General features: G+C 43.0%; 1 long non-coding RNA gene across 2 annotated transcripts in view; it reads right to left on the bottom strand.

The window, feature by feature from the left end:
* The window catches only part of LOC148524942 (uncharacterized), a 173,550-nt gene extending 161,892 nt beyond the window's left edge, over positions 1 to 11,658 (bottom strand). The window contains exon 1 of one of the 2 annotated variants that reach the window (XR_015878326.1): positions 11,612 to 11,658. This is a non-coding gene — a long non-coding RNA (uncharacterized LOC148524942). Of the gene's footprint in view, positions 1 to 11,563 lie in introns of both variants that reach the window. The other variant, XR_015878327.1, reaches the window with a different exon arrangement.
* Positions 11,659 to 15,184: the final 3,526 nt, after the last annotated feature.

The following is a 15,184-nucleotide window of genomic DNA, read 5'->3' as shown; positions in this document are numbered from 1 at the left end:
TAACGGAGTTTGTCTATTAATTTATTAATGTACTGTAGTGGGGGGTGAGCCATATAATCTAATAGGGGAGGGGACTGGGCTATTCATTTATTATGCTGTGGATTAGTAATTTAATGTAATTGGATGGAGGACTTGGCTGTTTATTAGTGTGGTGAGGGTTAATAATGTAATGTAATGGGGGTGGGCTATCTATTGGTGTGGTGGTGTAAATTATTTAACAGTGGGGTGGGAACAATTCATTTAATTAAGAGGTATATTTGATATAATAGTGGTATCTTGTCAATGTCTATTAATTTAAGGTAGGGATGAGTGTATGCTAATTATGGGCTTTATGGATGGAATGCCTATTTACTTATTGGGGATTGGGGACATGGGATCACTGGTGATTATGTTGATCCCAGAATGGGGGATGTGAAATGACTGAGCAGTGAGCACTGCACACCGTGATCGCATGCACCGCTGGGACTACGAGCTGACTGTCCCAAGTCCTGAAAATGCACCTGTGCTGCGTGCAGTGGCTTCAGCCCTCCCAGTAAAATCCACCACTTCAGTGAGCCAGCTGTAGTCTGTGACTACACTGGCTACACTGTGACTGGAGGTGGCTTTCCATTGGAAGCACCACCTGCCAGTTATGCAAAGGACAGGCAGCCCAAGGGGGAGGTGTCTTTCCAGTGGAAGCCGCTCCTCTGCCTTTCGGGCAGCTCTACACAGCTTCTAGGGGCTGCAGTCAATGCAGTTCCCAGAAGCTGGTGTTATGCGCATGCGCGGTGTCACAGCCGCTCATACGCATGCGTTGGTCCTGGTGCCTGCCAGATCCATTGCGCAGGTGTCAGGACCCTGGCCAGCCAGACCAGCAGCAGCGGCAGCCCCCCTCAGGTAAGAGGGAGGAGCCGCCGCTGGCTGCTTGTAATTTCCAGTATCGCCACACAACTGCAGGCCCGAAAACTCTCTGTAACCATGACTGTCTTTAGAATATGTGTTGTTAATAGCAACGAGAAGGCATTATTTTCCCTTGTGGGCTATATGACACTTTATACATTATATTGGGTTGTGCATGAATAATGTAATATAACTGGGGGGGGTGCTAGACCCTTATTTTTCCAGGGGCACTCAGACCCCTAGATACACCCCTGCCCTGGGGATTCATTAGCGCCTGAACAATGTTCAGGGCTAATTGGATATCGTAAGTGTTTTATCTTATCCTTTATGGTTCTTTCACCTTTTGAGATAACTAAAAACTAGAAATGTGCGCAGACCTTCGTGTTTTGGTTTTGGTTTTTTATCTGGATTTCCCCTGGTTTTGGATCTGAATCAGGTTTTGGCTTTGGATCTGGATTTTTTTCTTAAAAAAACATAAAAACAGCTAAAATCACACAAAATTGGCCTGTTTTTGTTCCTACAGTATAATTAACCTCAATAACATTTGTTTCCAGTCATTTCCAATCAATTTTAACCACCTCACAATATTATTTTTTTCATCTAGTTAAGGCCAAAAGGTTGCATTCAGCTAGCTGGCTGACTAAGCTAAGTGACACAGTGGGCGGCACTAACATGTGGCAGTTCAGCTTCTAATTTCCAACACGGATACAGTGTGTTATTCAGTGTGGGTTGGATACACCAATAGTGCACTTACTGTGACAGCAGAGCGGGGTTGCTGACGGTGTCCTCAGTACATGGAATGGCAGTGCTGCAGTGCTGGCAGTGTCCTCAGTGAAGGGTACCGGTGATGTCGGTAGTGCGGGGGTGCCAGTGGTGTCTTTAGTGCAGGTTTCCTGGCTGTGTCAGCAGTGTGGGGGTGCCAGCGGTGTCCTCATTGCAGGTTTGCTGATTGTGTCGGAAGTGCGGGGGTTGCTGGTGGTGTCCTCAGTACATAGAATGGCAGTGCTGCCAGTGTTCTCAGTGAAGGGTACCGGTGATGTTGGCAGTGCGGGGGTGCCAGCGTTGTCTTTAGTGCAGTTTGCTGGCTGTGACGGCAGTGCGGGGGTGCAGCAGTGTCTTAGTGCAGGTTTGCTGGCTGTGTCGGCAGAGCGGGGGTGTTCTCAATGCAGGGTGCCAGCGGTGTCGTCAGAGCGGGGGTGCCAGCGGTGTCTTCAATGCAGGTTTGCTGACTGTGTCAGCAGTGCAGGGGTGCTCTCAATGCTAGGTGCCGGCAGTGTCGGCAGAGTGGGGGTGCCAGCGGTGTCCTCAGTGTAGGTTTGCTGATTGTGTCGGAAGTGCAGGGGTGCTGGTGGTGTCCTCAGTGTGGGAGTGTCGGCAGTGTGGGGGTCGCTGACGGTGTCCTCAGTACGTTGGGCAGCAGTGCAGGAGTGTCGGCAGCGGTGGTGTCAGCAGCGGAGGGTGCCCTTCGGTGTCGGCAGCAGGGCCATCTTCTTTCTATCCTTTGTACTGTTTTCAATGGGCTTAACGCTGATTGGCTGAGAGCCGTGACAGAAGGCTCTCTCGGCCAATCAGCGTTAAGCCCGCTCAAAACAAAACCTCGCGACTTGACAGAGGGGTCGCGAGGTTTAGCCTTGGGTCAGGGATCCGGGGCAGTCAGGGAGATCCGAGCTGCACTCGGTCGCCCCGGATCCCCAAAATTCGGGTGGGTTTGGATCTCTGAGATCTGAACCCGCTCATCTCTACTAAAAACGATAAACCAGGAAAACTTTGCTCCAACTGCAAAAGGATGTTTGAAATTATTAATATATTAATATTACTAGGTTTTGAGTTTCTCAAATTTGGGGTAAGTATACACATGCTTACATTTTTTGGCATATATCACCCCTTGGGGTGAGCATACACTTGGCTAAATATTGTGGCATAAGTATCACTTTTTGGGGTGAGCATACACTTGAGTAAATGTTTTGGTATAAGCAGTGGCATCACAATGGGGGTGCAGGGGGAGCGGCCCGCACCGGGTGTCACTCTTCAAGGGGTTGACACCAAAGAGAGCAGCATACACACCCGCAGGCCGCACCTCATCCACACCCCTTTCACCGGTACCACCGCACCCCCGCCGACCCCAACCGGGCTGGCCCTGCACGCCACCGCCGGGTTCACTTCATGCTTTCTCTCACTGCAGCGGCGTCCAGCACCACACACAGACACAGAGAATATCTCTGCCTGTGTGTGGCTCTGGACGCTGGCCGCGGTGACGTCATCACGCATGCGGCACGTCGGAGGGAGGAAAAGAAGGAGGAGACCCGGAATTCGTGAAGAGAGGTAAGTAGTATTGCACGGGGAGGGGGCACAGCATAAGGGGCGTTACTGGGGGCGTTCTGGGGCCACTGCATAGGGGCACTACTGGGGGAACTGTATAAGGGCACTACTGTCTGGGGGCACTGCATAAGGGGAGCCCCTGGGGCTATTGTATAAGGGTCACTACTGGTGGTACTGGATAAGGCACTACAAGGGGGACTGCATAAGGGGAGCTCCTTGAGGGTATTGTAAAAGGGGCACTGCATAAGAGCTCTACTGGGGGTACTGTATAAGGGCAGTACTGTCTGGAGGCACTACTGGGGGCACTTCATAAAAGGAGCTCCTGGGGGTATTGTATAAGGAGCACTACTGGGGGCACTGCATAAGGGGTACAGCGTAAGGGGCTTTAATACAGGAGGCATTAGATAAAGGGCTATATTACAGGGTGCATTGCATAAAGGGGCATTACTAAAGGGGAACTGCATAATGGTCACAGCTACAGGGGCATTGCATAAGGGGCACTACTACTGGGGGCATTGCATAAGGGGCACTACTACAGGTGGCATTGAATAAGGGACACTACTACTGTGGTCATTGTATAAGGGGCACTACTGTGGGCATTGTGTATAAGGGTCAATAATGTGGTCATTGTGTAAAATGGGCACTACTGTGTGTCAGAACATAAATAAGGGACACTACTTTATGGTGTAATGTGATTCAGGGGCACTATGTGTGGTGTAATGTCGTTAAGATTGTGCTACTGTTTGGCGGAATTTGAATTTGGGATAGTATTGTATGACCATGCCCTTTTCTTTTGAGATATCGCCCCTTTCTTGCCCCACACGCCTTAGGCGCACGCTGTCCTTTTATTGATAACTCGCCGAGGAAGGGGGGGTCGTTCCACCACGTCTCTAGGACCACTTTAAGCACTGCTACCCAGAATATGGGGCATGACATCATCACGCCCACCGGGTGCACCTGGCATTCTGGGAGGAGCACAGTGTGACTGCTGGACTGGTAAGGGGGAAGAGTTTGTGGAGCTGCGCACCCTGGTCTGCATTACTGCACCGGGTGACACCAACCCTAGTGACGCCTCTGGGTATAAGTATCACTCCTTGGGGTGAGCATACACTTGGCTAAATATTGTAGCCTGAGCATCGCTCAATGCACAATAATTATTTTTCCTTTTATGGTCCAACAACTGAGCACAATGAATTTAGTGAAATTACTAATACTGGTATACTCGCAAAACAATGTACTTTATATACACACTGCTATACATATAATATAAAGAAATAGTTTCCAAAGCGCTTCTAAAGGTATCATGCTTAAAATCTGTCAATTCAAAAGGAGTATCAGCAGCAGCTCTAATTAAACCTCCTGTAAAGGTTCACAATCGCCAAGAACAAATTAACTTAATATGAGCTGCGCTTGAAGGACCCAGGAATGGCAGAAACAATATCAAAATATAACAGCAATAGATTGCATACACAAATACAGTACTAATATCGCAATGCTTATTTAATCAAATAGATCAATATCATGGGCCAAATGTAATAGGGTGAGAGTTTAGAAAAGTGAGAGTTTCTGACACTTTTTAAACTTTGCCAATGTAATAGAGTCCAAAAACAAAGTAACAGAGCGAACTTGCATGTTTTTTTAGACTTAGAAAACTCTCACGATTTAAAATCTCTTTCAGATGTTTTCCCATTTTGAAGATAAAACTCAACCAATGTGAGAGTTTACTGCTAAACTCTCACATTTTCTAAACTCTCACCCTATTACATTTGGCCCCATATATAGAAACACCGGTGTTAAAGTTTCAAAAGAAAAACACATAAAAAGTCACAATTTATAAAACATTTAAAAATAAATAAAAAGTAAAAACAATGTTGCAATATGAAGCAGCAGACTTCCGAGCTAAAGATCCTTCCTTGTATGCAGAAAATAATTTTATGGCGAAGGTTCACTAGAACAACATGCAACTGCAGTATAAAAAACTCATGTATCAAAAAAGAGTGGCCATGGTAATCCTGAGGAAATGCAGATGTACACAGAAGATGTATGAAATGAAATCCTAAAGTCTTATATTCCAATATGTTAAGGAAAAAACATTGTTTAATTTGATAAGTTCTATCCTGTAGTCAGGTTTATAGACTCCCGTATAAATGTCCACGGTTTAAGCTGGGTATGTACTCCCGCTTCCAATGAAGCAATCGTAGCTATTGAAAGGCAGACCGCTCGTCCAAGTCGGCGTGAGCCAGTTCTGGGTTCATTTAACCATTAAATATGCGTTTCTGTATGATTATTTATTTATGGATAGGGTAATTAAGATACTTGCTATCCTGTAGTAGGCTGTTAGTGTCTAATATTCTGTGTCCTCTATTTATTCTTTGAAGAGCCTATATATTTGGTCTAACCAAATGTGATATGACATAATAGCATATACATCAGACCATTAGTGGATCCATTACTATTAGCCTGTTTACTTGAACAACCTCATACATACTGTGCCAGGTATTCTGAAATGGTATATACGACATAGAGATTTTTTTATTTTATTTTTTTAACAGGATGGGTATTGTCTGATGTCTATGTTATTTCTTTACTATGACTATGATGATTAGATGTTTAGTGTTCTTTATTAGATGCTCTGTCTCTTCTTTGTTCTAGTGAAGGTGCTGCCATACACATGCATTCCTATAATACAATATATATAATATTATTATTAATATTTCTATTAGCACTATGGCGGTATACCCAAAGATTGATATATGTATATGTAGTAGGGGTGAGCGGGTTCGGATTTCTGAAATCCGAACCCCCCCGAGCTCCCCCGATCCGAGGCCGATCCGAGTCAGGCTCGACTTTTCCCGCCTGACTCGGATCTGAAATCGAGGCAAAACGTCATCATCCCACCTTCCGGGTCTCGCGGGTTTTGGAACCTATATAAGGTACCCGCGTCGGCGCCATTTTCTCACTCGGCTGTGGACAGTGAAGAGGGAGGGTGGGAGTTAGGGCTGGCTGGGCTGTGTAGTGTAGTGTAGTGTAGTGCAGTGTAGTGTTGTGCTGTGCTGCTGTTGTCCATAGGGGCTGTGTCCACTCCTCCAAAGTCCATAGGGGCTGGCTGTGTTGTGCTGCTGTTGTCCATAGGGGCTGTGTCCACTCCTCCAAAGTCCATAGGGGCTGGCTGTGTTGTGCTGTGCTGCTGTTGTCCATGGGGGCTGTGTCCACTCCTCCAAAGTCCATAGGGGCTGGCTGTGTTGTGCTGTGCTGCTGTTGTCCATAGGGGCTGTGTCCACTCCTCCAAAGTCCATAGGGGCTGGCTGTGTTGTGCTGTGCTGCTGTTGTCCATAGGGGCTGTGTCCACTCCTCCAAAGTCCATAGGGGCTGGCTGTGTTGTGCTGTGCTGCTGTTGTCCATAGGGGCTGTATCCACTCCTCCAAAGTCCATAGGGGCTGGCAGGACTGTGTTGTGTAGTCAGTTGTCCATAGGGGCTGTGTCCACTCCAAAGTCCTGTGCAGAGTCCCAGTCCTAAAGGGGTGCTGTAGTGTTGTCCAGGGGGTGCTCTGTCCATCAGGAGTGCTCCCCCCAAGTGCAAAAAAAATAATATTTTCTGTGTTTGTGAATTGTGTGCGCAGTAGCCGCACGTGCATCAACAAAGTAGTGCCAAGCGTGCGCCTGTGTCATAAGTAAAGGGCCGGCTGGCTTGACCGTTAAAGGGTGCTGTAACCCCCAAAGTACACTCCAAACAAAATAAAAAAATATTTTCTGTGTTTGTGAATTGTGTGCGCAGTAGCCGCACGTGCATCAACAAAGTAGTGCCAAGCGTGCGCCTGTGTCATAAGTAAAGGGCCGGCTGGATTGACAGTTAAAGGGTGCTGTAACCCCCAAAGTACACTCCAAACAAAATAAAAAAATATTTTCTGTGTTTGTGAATTGTGTGCGCAGTAGCCGCACGTGCATCAACAAAGTAGCGCCAAGCGTGCGCCTGTGTCATAAGTAAAGGGCTGGCTGGCTTGACCGTTAAAGGGTGCTGTAACCCCCAAAGTACACTCCAAACAAAATAAAAAAATATTTTCTGTGTTTGTGAATTGTGTGCGCAGTAGCCGCATGTGCATCAACAAAGGAGCAGTGCCAAGCGTGCACCTGTGTCATAAGTAAAGGGCCGGCTGGATTGACAGTTAAAGGGTGCTGTAACCCCCAAAGTACACTCCAAACAAAATAAAAAAATATTTTCTGTGTTTGTGAATTGTGTGCGCAGTAGCCGCACGTGCATCAACAAAGTAGCGCCAAGCGTGCGCCTGTGTCATAAGTAAAGGGCTGGCTGGCTTGACCGTTAAAGGGTGCTGTAACCCCCAAAGTACACTCCAAACCAAATAAAAAAATATTTTCTGTGTTTGTGAATTGTGTGCGCAGTAGCCTCACGTGCATCAACAAAGGAGCAGCGCCAAGCGTGCACCTGTGTCATAAGTAAAGGGCCGGCTGGCTTGACCGCTAAAGGGTGCTGTAACCCCCAAAGTACACTCCAAACCAAATAAAAAAATATTTTCTGTGTTTGTGAATTGTGTGCACTGTGGCTGCACGTGTATCAACAAAGGAGCAGCGCCAAGTGTGCGCCTGTGTCCCATAAGTAAAGAGCCGGCTGGCTCATTTCTTAAAGGGTGGTGTAACCCACAAAGTGCACTACTCTCCAGCAAAAATAAAAAAATATTTTCTGTGTTTGTGTGCGCCTTAGCCGCACGTATATATCATATCGATATAACATAAATGGAGGACCAAACTTTCTCCGATAAAAATAAAATAGGGAAAGATCAAGAACCACTTCCTCCTAGTGCTGAAGCTGCTGCCACTAGTCATGACATAGACGATAACATGCCATCAACGTCGTCTGCCAAGGCGATGCCCAATGTCATAGTAGAGGCCACATACAATCCCAAATGACAAAGTTCAGGAAAATGACCTTAAAAAAAACATTTAAATCATCTGAAGAGAAACGTAAACTTGCCAATATGCCATTTATGACACGGAGTGGCAAGGAACGGCTAAGGTCTTTCCCTATGACTAGTGTGTGTCATAGTACTATGACTAGTATGTTCATGACTAGTGGTTCAGCTTCACATGACGATGGAAGCCCTCCTCCCGCTAAAAAAATCAAAAGAGTTAAGCTGGCAAAAGCACAGCAAAGAACTGTGCGTTCTAAGAAGATATCACAAATCCCCAAGGAGAGTCCAAGTGTGGTGGCGGTTGCGATGCCTGACCTTCCCAGCACTGGACGGGAAGAGGTGGCTCTTTCCACCATTTGCACGCCCCCTGCAAGTGCTGAAAGGAGCACCCACAGTCCACTTGCTGATATGCAAATTGAAGATGTCACTGTTGAAGTACAACAGGATGAGGATACTGGTGTAGCTGGTGCTGAGGAGGAAGTTGGCGAGGAGGATTCTGATGGTGATGTGGTTTGTTTAAATCAGGCTCCGGGGGAGACAGTTGTTGTCCGTGGGATGAAAAAGCCCATCATGGTCATGCCTGGGCAGAAGACCAAACATTCCACCTCTTTGGTCTGGCAATATTTCTATCCAAATCCGGACAACAACTGTCTTGCCATATATACCATATGTAAAGGTGAAATAAGTAGGGGTAGGGACGTTAACCACCTAGGAACATCCTCTCTTATACGTCACCTGCAGCGCATTCATAAAAAGTTACTGTCAAGTTCAGAAACTTTGGGTAAGTCTGTAAGCAGTCCAGGGACACCTAAATCCCTTTTTCCTGTTTTATCCAAGGAATCGGTGGATGAGGAGGATGAGGACGACATCTTGCCTCCGTAGAGCCAGTTTGTGCAGGGACACATTAATTGCCAGCTTGTTTTGTGGGGGCCCAAACGAACCAATCATTTCAGCCACAGTCATGTGGCAGACCCTTGCGCTGAAATGATTGCTTTGTTAAAGTGTGCATGTCCTATTTATACAACCATAAGGGTGGGTGGGAGGGCCCAAGGACAATTCCATCTTGCACCTCCTTTTTTTCTTTGCAGTATGTACTGTTTGGGGCCTAGTTTTTCAAACTGCCATCCTGTCTGCCACTGCAGTGTCACTCCTAGATGGGCCATGTGTTTGTGCCGCCCACTCGTGTCGCTTGCATAGTCATCAAGCTACCTCGGTGCAACCTTTTGGCCATAAAAACAATATTGTGAGGTGTTCACAATAGACTGGAAATGAGTGGAAATTAAGGTTATTGAGGTTAATAATTGAATAGGAGCATAAAAACCCACAAATTCTGTGATTTTAGCTGTTTTTATGCTTTTTTTCAAAAAAATACAGATCCAAAACACAAACCCAGAACCCAAAACACGGAAGGGTGGTTTTGGCAAAACTAATCCAGATCCAAAACACGAAGAAAGATCCAGATCCAAAACCAAAACACGAAAAGTGGCCGGTGCACACCCCTAATATGTAGTACTGTGCATATATGGTTTGCTGGTATATTAGATCATAATTTTTTATACAGTATATATATATATATATATATATATATATGTTTATATAGATAGAAATGAAGAACTGGCCGCACTCAGGAGACTTGTAGAAATAGTGAAAAACAGTGCTTTTAATCTCCGTTTCGGGACTTTAAAATCCCTTCTTCAGGATACACAATCATGTTGTGTATCCTGAAGAAGGGATTTTAAAGTCCCGAAACGTAGATTAAAAGCACTAAGTTTTTCACTATTTCTACAAGTCTCCTGAGTGCCGCCAGTTCTTCATTTCTGTATTGTGGGGGATTCGTACCCCAGTGGAGGGCACCAGGAGCAAGCTGTCTGCGGATATTGGAGGGGAGTGCCGGGCTGAATTTGGACTTATATATATATATATGATGGTTTTTGTATCTTATGCATATTAGTGGCACCACTAAATCACTTATTGATATGCTATATAATTATTTTTATTTTATTTTTCTTGTGGATAGATGTTGGGCATATAAGAATACTTTGCTATATTTCGATACTCTGCACGCATGTCTGTATAAAATATAAAACACACATGGACGTGTGTCTTTAGTATGTGCTTTTGATACATTCCGCATTTATATATGCATGATTATCCTTCCTTTTTATGGATTGTATGTTTTCTGAAAGTCCGTATTTAGTGAGAGGTGTTTTCCTTGTTAAAACACAGATAGTGATTAAGAGTGTAGCAATGTGGCCGGCCAAGGTTATCTCTATATACCTAATTAAGATGGAACTATTAATTTCACCTGGGACACTGATTCACTCTGAGCTTAAATAGGCTCACTGGAGACTATGGAGTCATACCTTTTGAGAAAGTATCGTGGGCATGACGAAACGCGTTAAGGACTCCATTATCCTGCTGTACTTCACAGTGCTATCTGTCTTCCACATTCCGCACTTCCCCGGCCGGGAACATTTAGCCGTATACGGAGGACCACTTCTTGTATATTCCGAGGATGCTCGGACGGAGGGTCTGAGTACCAACGGCTACAAATCATCCTCCACAAGCGTGAATAAACACACGGCTCACGCCGATTTTAACGAGCGGTCTGCCTTTCAATATCTATGATTGCTTCATTGGAAGCGGGAGTACGTACCCGGTTTAAACCATGGCCATTATTTATACGGGAGTCTAGAAACCTGACTAAAGGATAGACTTCTTATCAAATTAAAAAATATTTTTTTCTTACCATAATGGAATATAAGACTTTAGGATTTAATTTCAGACATATTCTGTGTACATCTGCATTTCCTCAGGATTACCTTGGCACTCTTTTTTGATACATGAGTTTTTTATACTGCAGTTGCATGTTGTTCTAGTGAACTTTCTCCATAAAATTATGTTCTGTATATAAGGAACGATCTTTAGTTCGAAACTATGATGCTTCATATTGCAACATTGTTTTTACTTTTTATTTATTTTTAAATGTTTTATAAATTGTAACTTTTTAAGTGTTTTTCTTTTGAAACTTTAACACTGGTGTTTCTATATATGATATTGATCTATTTAATTAAATAAGTATTGCGATATTAGTACTCTTATACATATACATACGATTGGCTCATTGGTTCAAAGTAATACAGATATCTATGTAATAATAAATACACTACAGACAAAGATATATTAACCTGGCTCATTGACTATGTAGAATATATCAATATCTGTCTAACATTGCAGCCTGATACATATATGCAGTTTGAAACATTTAACTAGTGATTCCAAAGTAAATTCAGAGACATTAAAATATCTGCTCCATTAACTAATTTTATTTATAGGTAAGACAAATCACAGTAGTGATAAATATCTTCATTATATTTATGCTTCCTTATAAAATCACATAACATAACACAAACATATATTCTGCAAACGTAAACACTTACGCATAATAAACTTGCAAGAATATAATATGAGAGTAAATTCATAATTACTTATTCCTTGATTTCCTTCTAGCTTCCATCTCCCACTCTCTCTAACACCAACTCAAAAGTGAAATCTATAATTTAGCATCATCATATATATATACCCCTAACTAATCTATCTGGTATGCGTCAATGTGACCACCTGGTGTGTAATCTCTTTGTTCTGTACATTTAGGTATGTATACGTCACTTCCTACAAAGGAATGTTCTTTTCCATTTTATTAAGACCCTGGCTAGTGATTTAACCTTGTAAAATATCAAAATTAACTTTTAATTCATTGTTACATAGAATTCTAATTTATGGCTCTATGATAATAATAATAATAAATGATAATAGCCTTCACTTCTTGTATTCTTTGTAATGAGGCCTTGCCAAATGACTTAACATATTTGGACTTTCACAATCCAGGTGACATGTTCAAATTAAACCTTGTTGAAAACAACTGGATCTATTGTCTGGCCTCCAATGTAGACTTAATGTTATTCAGTTTTGATTAATCATCAGTACCTATTCTGACTTGAGTTCCTAAATTCAATACCTGCTAGTCTATACAAAGACAATCTGATTCCCCAACACACTTATACAAACCTAGCATACATAATCATCTAAACATTTAGCTTATATAATGAAAACTAAAGTATTTAATTTACTCTTTACTATAAAATCTATATAGTATTTACTGTACTAGAGATGTACGTTTTGGTTTTTCTGAAATATGAACACACCGGAACTTAAGGGTTCTGAGTTGAATCGAGTTCTATTTTGGAATCACTTTGGGGTTCTGAGTCGAACCAAGTCCTGGTCCGGTTCTGTAGTCAGTCCCGGTCCGGTTCTATAGTCTGAATTATTTATCGATTTTCATTGATTTTTTAAGGAGTCCAAAACCGAATGCGAACCAAAACTCTTGAGGGCAGTTTTGCCAAAACCAAAACACGATGGTGAATTTGAACCAAAACCAAAACCCGGGGTCCACACACATCTCTAGTATTTACTATAATAAAAAGTCACATTTCATCATTAATGATATTTTAATTTAAAAATTTTCTCTTTAATCCTAGTATTACCCACTAAATTATATTTCATTTTATTTAAAAAAAATTACCCATATGGCAACAGTCGGAGTGGTACTGTATTCTAAGACTAAGCTATAAATTCTGAAATCCCTACTGGCAATGTATGTGAGTGATTGAAATTAGTACCAAATAGCAATATTGGTTTTACACTATTTTAAGCACTGCAGAAAGAATAAATCTATTGGAGTTGAAGATCGTTAAGCATTAAATGAATTGTATCCAGAAAGTTAGTGCCAATGTGAGCACGTTAATCTACCACAGTATTACATTATGTCAATGTTTTCTTTCCATGGGCTCTGAGGAATAACCACATACAGAATAAGAACAAGATCCACTTATGAATGGGATACAAGTTCCTATGAAAGCTGCAATCGTGCCGCGTTCAGGCACCTTTTTCTACTGTACTTATGGTGTTTGGTAGGACTGTTAGTTATGTATGCTGCATTACTGTATATTTGGTAGGACTGTTAGTTATGTATGCTGCATTACTGTATATTTGGTAGGACTGTTAGTTATGTATGCTGCATTACTGTATATTTGGTAGGACTGTTAGTTATGTATGCTGCATTACTGTATATTTGGTAGGACTGTTAGTTATGTATGCTGCATTACTGTATATTTGGTAGGACTGTTAGTTATGTATGCTGCATTACTGTATATTTGGTAGGACTGTTAGTTATGTATGCTGCATTACTGTATATTTGGTAGGACTGTTAGTTATGTATGCTGCATTACTGTATATTTGGTAGGACTGTTAGTTATGTATGCTGCATTACTGTATATTTGGTAGGACTGTTAGTTATGTATGCTGCATTACTATATATTTGGTAGGACTGTTAGTTATGTATGCTGCATTACTGTATATTTGGTAGGACTGTTAGTTATGTATGCTGCATTACTGTATATTTGGTAGGACTGTTAGTTATGTATGCTCAGGGCCGGATTGAGGGCTACATGGGCCTGGAGCTGAAAATGACCAAGGGCCTAGTATGAGAAGCAGAGGAGGTGTGACCAGTGCTGTGTGGGTGTGGCCAGTGCCATGTACATCCCTATACTCTCAGCCCCAATGTCTCCCTAAATATGTCAAGGAAAAAAATGCTTCATTTTGTGAGGTAAATAGAAATACAATTTCACTACTTATGATTTATGGCTGACCATGTGGATAGCAGATGGCCGGTCATCATCATGTTGTCATGACAATGGACCTATTTTTATGTGGAGGCCTGGAGCTGTAGCTCCATCCGCCCCATTGTTAATCTGGCCCTGTGTATGCTGCATTACTGTATATTTGGTAGGACTGTTAGTTATGTATGCTGCATTACTGTATATTTGGTAGGACTGTTAGTTATGTATGCTGCATTACTGTATATTTGGTAGGACTGTTAGTTATGTATGCTGCATTACTGTATATTTGGTAGGACTGTTAGTTATGTATGCTGCATTACTGTATATTTGGTAGGACTGTTAGTTATGTATGCTGCATTACTGTATATTTGCTTTTTTTCACATGATGAAAAATGTGGGATAATTTGAGTATAAACAAGAAAAAAGTATTACGCCTTTATATGCTCTCTCTTCTCCTCACCAGGTGAGCGGCACATTACTATTTTTTATGTAATCCAATATATATGATTTCCTGTATTACATTGCTGGTATTTGCAAAGTTTATTTTCAGACCTTTGTGGTTTTACAAAATTTTATTACTTTCTTTTTTCCCTTATTATCAGCAGTACTGTACTTTCTTGTTTAGTAATATTGGGAGCCTTTTATTGCTAGGATTTGTATTGTTTTTGCCATATGTTATGTATTTGCAGCAACATTTATCTGATTTCCCATTGGGTGTCTGTGTTTTTATCTAAGAGTACACTTAGCCCCTCCACAAACGTCATTGGGGTCTATTCATGAAACAGTGAAGTGTCCTGTCTAGCTGAAAACAGGGAACTTCCCTGCTTCGAGTATTCATAGAACAGTGTACCATTGGAGAAGTGTATTACTTCTCCAGCGGTGCGCCTGCTCCTGCATGTATCACATCACCATACATTTGTATGGTAAGTGCGATTCATAAAGGAACGGAAATCTCAGCTTTCCGTTCCTCTACTAGCACCGCATTTGCCATCTCAGGATGGCGTTAGCAGTGCTGTTAGCTGTCTTCGCTGCTCTTCTCCCCTGTCTTCCAGCCTTCTCCCTGTTGTCTCCACCCCCTTCTCTGCCAGCAGCCAATCAGAGGAGCCCAGGGTATATGCATATGCATATTCCGGGTCATCTCCTGCTGGCTGCCCCAGTACCCCCACTCTGTCCCTACACCTGCCGGTGATGCAGCTATTGTAAAGTCCACACAAACTGTCGCAGGGTCCACAAGCTATACCACCACAGCCGCCGCCCACCCGCCAGCCATGCCCGCATCTAAAGTAAAGTGACCCGGCATATGCCGTGTCACCTTGCATACTGTAGCCCGCTGCCCCGCGCCCCCCCCCGTTCTTACTCCTGCCACCTCCTACTTAATGCCCG

This window comes from Taudactylus pleione, unplaced genomic scaffold (assembly GCF_031769625.1).
Source record: "Taudactylus pleione unplaced genomic scaffold, aTauple2 ptg000114l, whole genome shotgun sequence".
NCBI classification, from domain to species: domain Eukaryota; kingdom Metazoa; phylum Chordata; class Amphibia; order Anura; family Myobatrachidae; genus Taudactylus; species Taudactylus pleione.
This window is presented reverse-complemented; position numbering and strand designations above follow the sequence as displayed.